At 51.3% G+C, this 9,853-nt stretch overlaps 1 non-coding gene across 1 annotated transcript; it reads left to right on the forward strand.

Moving 5' to 3' along the window:
• Positions 1-9,090: 9,090 nt before the first annotated feature.
• On the forward strand, positions 9,091-9,161 carry TRNAC-GCA (transfer RNA cysteine (anticodon GCA)). Its single transcript has one exon. It is a non-coding gene; the product is annotated as a tRNA-Cys (tRNA).
• Positions 9,162-9,853: the final 692 nt, after the last annotated feature.

Consider the following 9,853-nt stretch of genomic DNA (forward strand, 5'->3'; position numbering starts at 1 on the left):
CTGCTGTGACCCTGCTGTGTAGAAGCACCAGCCTCGGGCAGGCTTAGCCTGGACCAAGCCCCATCCTGGCCAGGCTTCTCTCCCACCCCAGCCCCTCCCACCCTTTCCCCTGAACTGGCGTGGGGGGTGAATAAGGACCATCAAAGACGCCGGGTCCCAGTGCCTGAAACCTGAGTTACCCCGGCGGAGAAGGGGGCTTCCCAGGTGGAGTCGAGGACCTTGAGATTTGGAGATGATCCTGGCGCAGTGGTCCCCAGCCTTTCTTGCGCCAGGAACCAGTTTTGTGGGAGACGATTTTTCCATAACTGGCTGGGAGGGGAGATGGTTCGGGGTGATTCGAGCGCATTGCCTTTACTGTGCGCTTTGTTATTATTATCTTGTGATATATAATGAATCATACAGCTCACCGTCATGCAGAATCAGACCAGCAGACATTGGATTCTCAAGGGAGCATGCAACCTAGGCCCCTCGCATGTGCAGCTCCCAGCAGGGTTCGCACTCCTATGAGAGTCTAATGCCGCTGCTGATCAGACAGGAAGCAGAGCTCAGGCAGTACACTAGTGATGGGCAGGGGATGGAGCTTTGCTCCGTGGCCCAGTGCTCGCCTCCTGCTCTGCAGCCTGGTTCCTAGCAGGCTGAGGATGGGTAGCAGTCTGGGGCCTGGGTATTGGGGACCCCTGTCCTAAGTTATCCGAGTGAATCCTAAAGCTAACAGTCACAGGGGTCCTTATAAGAGGGGCCAGAGAAGACTCTTGAGAGTCACTTGAACAGCAAGAAGATCAAACCAGTCGCTCCTAAAGGAAATCAACCCTGAATAGTCACTGGAAGCTGAAATTCCAATACTTTGGCCACCACGTGGGAAGAGTCGACTCATTAGTAAAAATCCTGATGGTGCGAAAGATTGAAGGTGGGAGGAGAAGGGGACACAGAGGATGAGATGGTTGGGTGGCATCACCGACTCAGGGGACGTGAGTTTGAGCAAGCTCTGGGAGATACTGAAGGACACGTTCGTGGGTTCCCAAAGAGTCAGACATGATGAGTGACTGAAAAACAGCAGCAAGAAGGAGGCCTGATTATCATGCACAGGTAGGATACCTGACGGTGGAAGCAGAGGTTGCAGGGATGTGACCAGGAGCCGGGGCAGGTCAGCGGCCTCTAGAGGCTGGAAGAGACAAGGGCCACTTCTGCCCCTGGAGTCTCTAGAGGGAACCAGCCCTGCTGACACTTAGATTTTAGGCCGGGAAGACTTCTCACCCCCAGAACTGTCATAAGAAATGTAAGCCACCAAGCTTGTGGTGGTTTGTTACAGCAGCTTGTTTGTTATAGGAGAGAATTAACCCAAGAGGCAGTGTGCTTCCCTGCCATTCTTGTTCTTAGGATATGCTTCCTCCAGTGAACTCCTACACATCCTCCAAAGCCCCACGGAAGCGTCACCACCTCTGGCTAGGCTCTCGGTGTGAAGTCGACAGCTCTTTCCTCACTGCAAGCACGCGTCATACAGAGCACGTTTCGTGGTGCTGTGGTCAGCTCTGCAAGCAAAAAGCAGCCTCTCCACACACACCCACACACGGGAGAAGGCAGAGGAAGCTGCTGATCTTGGGTTTTCTTACCTGCCTGGGATGGACCTTCTGCTTGATGAGCTGTCTGACTGCTGAATGAACCCTGGCTGAAGTGACTGATCAGAGGAAGGCATCCCTCCAAAGGGAGACCCCTGAGTGGACCTGCTTGTGGTGATAAATATTTCTGAAGGAGAGACTTACGGGGGCTCAGGGAAGATTTATTGATGATCCAATGACCAGCATAGACCACAGTCCTCCGTGTCAACTCAGCCCTGGGAAACAGAGGGTTCTCTGTGGGGTGAGGGGAGGTCTGATGCAGGAATCGGGGGCCCAGGATCCGAGGGAGGTGGGGGTGGGAGGAGCCGGCTGGCAGGGGCTGTGCAGACCCACGGGGCCCAAGGCTGGCCCGAGGCTGGCACCACTCAGAACCAGACCTGGTTCCAGCCCCGACACAAGGAGGCTCGTCCAGAGAGTCCCGAGAGCTGTTCCGTGAGTGCTGTCTGCTCTGTCGCTTCAGTCGTGTCTGACTCTTCGACCCCGTGGACTGTAGCCCACCAGGCTCCTCTGTCCATGGGATTCTCCAGGTAAGAATACTGGAGTGGGTTGCTGTGCCCTCCTCCAGGGATCTTCCCGACCCAGGGGTCAAACCCAGGTCTCCTGCACTGCAGGCGGATTCTTTACCATTGGGGCCACCAGGGAAGCTGTCCCGAGGGGGTTCTAATGTGGCGAGGAATCCCACCTGCAGAGGCCGGGAGAGCCGCCCCGCAGTTACTCCTCCAACTGGGGTGTCCTGGTGCGTTGGCTAGGGTGAGCTCGGCAGGTGCCACCCCTGACTTGATTAGACATTCCAGGGCCAAACCCAACCTCAGCCACACCCCGAGCCCCCTGCACACGCATGCAGGAATCATGGCAGGATCTCAGCAAGCCAGCCTGGCCAGGCAATGGCTCATGAACACACTCTGCTCACACCCCAGACAGAGCCTGGCAGGCGGAGGAAGCCCTGGGCAGGGGTCAGGGTGGGATGAACCCAACACGGAGGGAAAGCCAGACACAGGGACCGCAAGATCCACCCGGGGCCCCCAAGGGCCAGCCGCAGGGCCAGGCCGGCTGCCCCCAGGGGATCTCTCTGCCCACCATGCTGCAGGGCTCCCCACGCCTTTCCTGGCACCTGCCAGAAATAGCCAGTCTTCAGGGGAGGGTAAGTGCTGCACAGACCTCAACCGCCTGCCCGCGTCCGCGGGCCTTCCTGAGTGCCCCTCCCTCCCACCCGCCGCAGAGGAAACCAGAGACCACCCTGGACCTTTACCCTGAGGTTTTTTCTTTTATTTAGTTCTACCAGTTTATTGCTACCAACTCATGTCCCTCCACCTTCACGCACGCGTGCTCAGTCCTGGAACCCCATGGACTGCAGCCTGCCAGGCTCCTCCGTCCCTGGACGCTTCCCAGGCAAGAACACTGGAGAGGGTTACCATTTCCTTCTCCAGCCTTGAGGTTTTCTAAATCAGGGGACCTGGTTGAGGGGGCTCCTGGTGGGTTGGGAGTGAGGGAAGAATGGTTTCATGACAGCACTTTATAATAGCACAGGTCTCCAGACTCTCACCTTACCAATACCATCTTAGTGGAGATGCAGAGTCAGAATTCCTGTTCCCAAAGCCACTGAGCCCTGAGTGCATGTGTTCTGGTGTCTGGCGGGGGACGCAGAGTCAGGGTTCAGTAAACCCCGGGCCCCGGTTTGCCTCCAACAGCGCAGGTGGGAGGTCACCCCACCTGGCCCACGGCCGTCTCGGGAAGCGTTCAGCCATGTGCTCCCTCAGGTCATTCCACGTGGCGGCATTCATGCTTCTAGTTCCCAGTGTCCCCCCGGACCCGAGCCTGAAGTCTGGCCCTGCTCAGGCACTGCTGGGGTCATCGTGCTGACCGCTGGTACCCTCCCCATCCTCGTTGCCCCCGGGGTCCCTCCCAGGCACTGACTGGTACCTCCCAGCCAGCGCCACCTGCCCCAGACAAGCTTGGCACAGAGGGGGGAGTTCAGGAAACCCCGGATCCCGCTCACCACCTTTCCAGCCCAGGGCCGGCAGCCTGCTTCCTGACTTTCCCTGCACCCCCAGCTCCCACGCTGCCCTCCCCTCCTCCCACGGGTCAGGAGGGGCGGACTGGGAAGGCCAGGATGGCCAGAACTCAGCTCCCAGCCCTTCCACCACCCACCAGCTGCTGACCCGGGCAGACGCTGAACTGCTTGGGCCTTGCTCAATCACCCGTTCACGCACCAGACACGCACAGTCAGTCAACAACCTTCACCACGCGTCTGCGTGCCTCAGACACTGCTCTGCCTGGGCCTGGGGACAAGCCAGCACAGCTCTGCCCTCCTGAGCCCGCTCCAGCCCATTTTCCTAGGTCTGCACTGGGTGCAGCCCTTTCCCAAAAAGTACAGCTCAAACTCACGCATCATAAAATTCATCTACAAAAATGTGCGCAGTCCAGTGGTTTTTAGGATATTCACAGAGTAATCAGAGGAACTAGACATCAAATCTCCAGCATCCGTTGGATCATGGAGAAAGCAAGAGAATCCCAGAAAAACATCTACCTCTGCTTCATTGACTAGGCTAAAGCCTTTGACTGCATGAATCACAACAAACTGTGGAAAATTATTCAAGAAATGGGAATACCAGACCACCTAAACTGCCTCCTGGGAAACCTGGATGCAGGTTAAGAAGCAACGTAGAAATGGACATGGAACGATGGACTGGTTCAAAAGCGGGAAAGGAGTACATCAAGGCTGCTTATTGTCACCTTGCTTATTTAAATTCTAGACAGAGTACCTCATGTGAAATGCCAGGCTGGATGAAGCACAGGCTGGAATCAAGATTGCCAGGAGAAATATCAAGAACCTTAAGATAGGCAGATGATGCTACCTTTATGGCAGAAAGCAAAAAGGAACTAAAGAAGTGCTTGATGAGGATGAAAGAAGAGAGTGAAAAGGCTGGCTTAAAACTCAACATTCAAAAAAATGAAGATCATGGCATCCAGTCCCATCACTTCATGGCAAATAGAAGGGGAAAAAGTGGAAGCAGTGAAAGATTTTTTTTTCCTTGGGCTCCCAAATCACTGCGGATGGTGACTGAAGCCATGAAACTGAAAGATGCTGGCTCCTTGGAAGAAAAGCTATGACAAGCCTAGACAGCATATTAAAAAGCAGAGACATTACTTTGCCAGCAAAGGTCCATCTAGTCAAGGCTATGGTTTTTCCAGTAGTCATGCATGGATATGAGGGTTGAACCATAAAGAAGGCTGAGTGCCGAAGAACTGATGCTTTTGAACTGTGGTGTTGGAGAAGACTCTCAAGAGTCCCCTGGACTGCAAGGAGATCCAACCAGTCCATCCTAAAGGAAATCAGGCCTAAATATTCACTGGAAGGACTGATGCTGAAGCTGAAACTCCAATACTTTGGCCACCTGATGCAAAGAGCCAACTCACTGGAAAAGACCCCAATGCTGGGAAAGATTGAAGGTGGAAGGAGAAGCGGGTGACAGAGGATGAGATGGCTGGATGGCATCTCCGACTCAATGGACATGAGTTTGAGCAAACTCCAGGAGACAGTGGAGGACAGAGGAGCCTGGTGTGCTATAGTGCACGGGGTATCAAAGAGCTGGACACAGCTTAGGGTCTGAACGACAACAACAATCTACCCATGATCGCAGTCAATTTTAGGACACCTTAACCACCCCCCCCAAAGAAACCTCACCCCCACTGGCAGTCACTCCCAGCCTTCCCTGTTCCACCCTCAGCCTCCCCAGTCTACTTCCTGTCTCTCGGGGTTTGCCTCTTCAATACATGCCATATAAATGAAGCCTTACAGTCCGCGCGGCCTTTTGTGACTGGCCTCTCTCGCTGAGCAACACGTTTTCAAGGTTCGGCCCAGTTGTGGCCTGAGTCAGTGTTTCTCCTTTTGATGGTCAAATACTCCACCATACGGACCAACCATGTCGCTCATCCATCGTTCATTCATTCATCGTGGGAGAGCTTTGGGACTGGGTCCACTTTTTGGCTCTTACAAATAAGGTTGCTGTGATCATTCATGTACAACATTTTGTACGTAATGTGTGTTCGGTTCTCTGAGGTCTGTGCCTTGGAGTGGAATTATGGGACCAAGATTCGAGTAACTGTAACCTCATGAAATTTTCTAACATCTGGAGGGTAAGCTTTTCTCCTTGGTATTATTCTGGAGGGTCTTCACTTTTGTGGCTGTTTATTGTTCCATAAACACTTTAGAATTGGCTCATTAAGACACACGTGCACACACACACACACACACGTACGTGTTTGGGATTGTACTGGATCTGTAGATCTGGTTGGCTTGGGGGGGACTGACATCTTGCAATTCACGAGACTTTGTGTCTCTGAATATGATGTATTTCTCCATTTATTAGGTCTCCTAAAATATCTGTCAATAATGTTTAATGACTTTCTCCACAGAGCTCCTTCCTATCATTGTTTTAAAGATTTATTGCTAGGGGTTCTATAATTGCTGTGACTATTTTAAAAATTAGATTTTATGTTTGTTGCTAGCCTAAAGTAATATATTTTATTTTATTTACTTTTTTTTTAGGAGAAGGGCTTGCATCTCTCTCTCCTCTACCTTTTTTTATTTTTGGCCATACTGCCCATGGGATCTCTGTTCCTTGACCAGGGATCAAGCTCCTGCCCGCTGCAGTGGAAGTGTGGAGTCTTAACCACTAGACAACCAGGGAAGTCCCTAAAGTAACATATTTTATTTTAAAACTTTTTCTCCTAAAGTAACATCTTTTTAAAATATACTGATATCGTTTTCAGAAACCTTGCTAGTCTCTTGGTAATTCAGATAAGTTGTCTATAGATTATCTGGGTTTTGGCAGAGAACAATCATGTCATATGAAAATAATGACAACTTGGCTTCTTTCCCCAAACTCGTTCTTTTCCTTCTTTGTCTCGCCTCGCTGCACCGGCTGGGTGCTCTTAGTGGTGTTGACTTGAGGTAGGCTCTGTTGCCTGGTTTCTGACATGTGAAATGTTTTGAATTGTTCACCTTCAAGCAGGCTGTCTGCATAGACTTGTTGAGTGTTCAGTACTGGCCAAGGAAATGCTCTTCCGGTCTTGGTTGGCCAAGTCGGCTTTAGATGCTGAAAGAATGCTTGTGGCTCGTTACGTGCATTACCCTGTCAGCTTTTCCACAACAACCCACGGAGTGGGTGCTGTTCTCTTCACCTGACAGATGAGGCCCTGCAAGGTGGGTAACTGGCCTGATGCCACACGGCTGACGCGGCAGCCAGATTCACTCCAGGACCCAGGATGTCCATCACCATCCTGCTCTGCCTTCAACAAGCAAGAATAAAACAGTGAAAAACCTAAGGTAGGGGCTTCCCTGGTGGTCCAGTGGTTAAGAACCTGCCTTGCAATGCAGGGGACACGGGTTCAATCCCTGGTCAGGGAATTAAAGTCTCACATGTCTCAGAGCAACTAAGCCCTTGAGCAGCAACTCCTGAGTCCGCGAGCACAGCTAGAGATTCTGTGTGCTGCAAGCAAAGCCCCACCTGAAGCAATGAAGACCCCGCATGCTGCAGCTGAGACCCTGCACAGCCATGGAAATAAATACGCACATTAAAAAAAAAAACCTAGGGTAGTGTAAATACCAACAAAATATACAATTTGGTTCTTTGAAATATTAAACAAACAAATCTTTACCAAGACTGCTTAAGAGAAAATGTGAAAGTCTCTCAGTCATGTCCAACTCTTTGCAACCCCATGGGTTGTAGCCCACCAGGCTCCTCTGTCCATGGGATTTTCCAGGCAAGAATATTGAAGTAGGTTGCCTTTCCCTTTTCCAGGGGATCTTTCTGACCCAGGGATTAAACCCAGGTCTCCCACGTTGCAGGTGGATTCTTTACCATCTGAGCCACCAGGGAAGCCCAGGGCAAAAGTAAATCATATAGAAAGCAGAAGACATGGCCACAAGCAGATAGAGTGTTGTAAATTGCTCAGAAATGGTTATAAACAACTTTATGCAAATATTTTGAAAAATTAGAAGGAATAGATTTTTTTTCCCCCCAGAAAACCATGTTATCAAATTTTACTTAAGAAGAAATAGAAAACCTTCCCTGGGCTTCCCTGGTGGCTCAGACAGTAAAGCGTCTGCCTGCAGTGCAGGAGACCTGGGTTCGACCCCTGGGTTGGGAGGATCCCCTGGAGAAGGACATGGCAACCCGCTCCAGGATGCTTGCCTGCAAAATTCCATGGACAGAGGAGCCTGGCGGCTGCAGTCCATGGGGTCGCCAAGAGTCAGACCTGACTGGCAGGCTAGAGTCCACGAGAACACCTACAACCATGAAGCTAACCGAGCAAGCTCCGGCTATTTCAAAGGTGAGTTTTCACCCACCTTCAACGAGCAATTTCTACCTCATTCAAACTCTCAGAAGAAAAATGGCCGCCGCCGCCTTGCTTGAGGAGAGGATACACCCTGGCACCAGATCTGCCGACGGTTTGTACAAGAAGAGGTGAGCGTGGGCCGGATGTGCGCACACACACACACAAAACCTAATGACGAATTAGCAAGTGCAATCCAACAGATTGTTTAAAAAACCCATTATGATGAGAAAGCAAGCTTTATGCTACAAACATAAAGTTGTTTCAGCAAAAATTAGATCCATGCCTTCCATAAAACTTCTAGATGAGCCTAAAATCTTAAAGTGGGACTTCCCTGGTGGTCCAGCGGCTAAGAATCCGCCTGCCAATACGGGGGACGTGGGTTCTATCCCCGGTCCAGGAAGATCCCACACGCCACAGGGCAACTAAGCCCGAGGGCCACAACTGCTCAAATCGCACGCCCCAGAGTTCTGCAACGAGAGAGGCCACTACAGGGAGAAGCCTGGGTGCAGCAAAGACCCAGCATGGCAATAAATAAATAATTTAAACAGAAATAGAAGCTTAACGTGGAAAACAAAACTATTAGCAGAAAATGCATAAGATGAGCTCAGAATCTCAGGGAAAATTCTGAGTCAGGAGACAAAGATAATAACTCACAAAGGAAAGAGTGATCGATTTGATTACATCAAAGTTTAAATGGTCTGCAGGATGAAAGACCCAGAAACAAAGATAAACATCAAGCAACGGAGGAGAGCTGAGGTCGACGCATACGACGGAAGATTGATACCTGGGGTGTATTCATCCCTCCTGTCAGCCAGTGAGGCAGACAACCTCGTGGAAACAGACAACAGCTGTAAACAAATGGGAAGGAAACCTGAATGTCCAATGAGCTCGTGAACACGCAGACGTTCAGGCTTGGTCAGGCTGGCGCACCCAAGGGCGGGAGAAGGGTCGCTGCCACCTCTTTCCTTCCGGGAACTGCCCTCAGAGGCTGTGCACATGCCCTTGGCAGGCACACACGGTTGGCTGTGGGCAGCTTTGGTGGTCATGGCAAAAAAAAAAATACTGGAAATAGCGTACATGCACATCATGTGGAATGGATGAGTAAAATGCAGGTGTACTCATATGAGGGGCTTCCCTGGTGGCTCAGTGGTAGAGAATCTGCCTGCAATGCAGAAGACCCGGGTTCGATCCCTGGGTGGGGAAGATCCACTGGAGGACAGCATGGCAACCCACTCCAGTACTCTTTCCTGGAGAACCCCATGTACAGAGGAGCCCTAAGGGGCTACCGTCCAAAGGGGTGCAAACAGTCGGACATGACGGAGCGACTAAGCACATCGCAGCAGCATATACTCATATGATGAAATACTGCAGCACAGTTGAAACAAAGTTGGAACGGTCTACATACATTTTTAAACAGGCAGCGTTGTGCCATCCGTTGTTTCCACATGGCCATCTATGTAGAAGAGAAGGTGAACCCCAGGAGAAACCATGGCCCAGAACTGTATGGCTTCACTAGAGGAGGGGCAGGAGGGGAGCGGAATGGGCAGGAGACAGGCAAAAGGCATCTGTGGCTTTGATTTCCTTTACGGCCATAAATCTAAATAGAAATGATGAGAGGTGAATATTTGTGGATTCTGGGAGCTGGGAATGTGGGTGGTTTTTTTTTTTTCCCTTGGCACTTTTCTGTGTTTTTAAATTGTTTTGAAAGAGATGCCAGAGGATGAAGGGCATGAGTGGGGAGAGAGGAAGGAGGGAGAGAGGAAGGGGCTTCCCTTACCTCCTGCAGGCATAACTCACCCTGGCCGCCAGCCGGTGGCTCCGTGTGGTTCCTGGGTATTGATCGGAGATTCACTCTCTGGCCACAAGCTCGCCGGGTGGTGTCTGCAGCAGCCGCT

The sequence above is a fragment of the Bos indicus genome, chromosome 6 (genome assembly GCF_029378745.1).
Source record: "Bos indicus isolate NIAB-ARS_2022 breed Sahiwal x Tharparkar chromosome 6, NIAB-ARS_B.indTharparkar_mat_pri_1.0, whole genome shotgun sequence".
NCBI lineage: Eukaryota > Metazoa > Chordata > Mammalia > Artiodactyla > Bovidae > Bos > Bos indicus.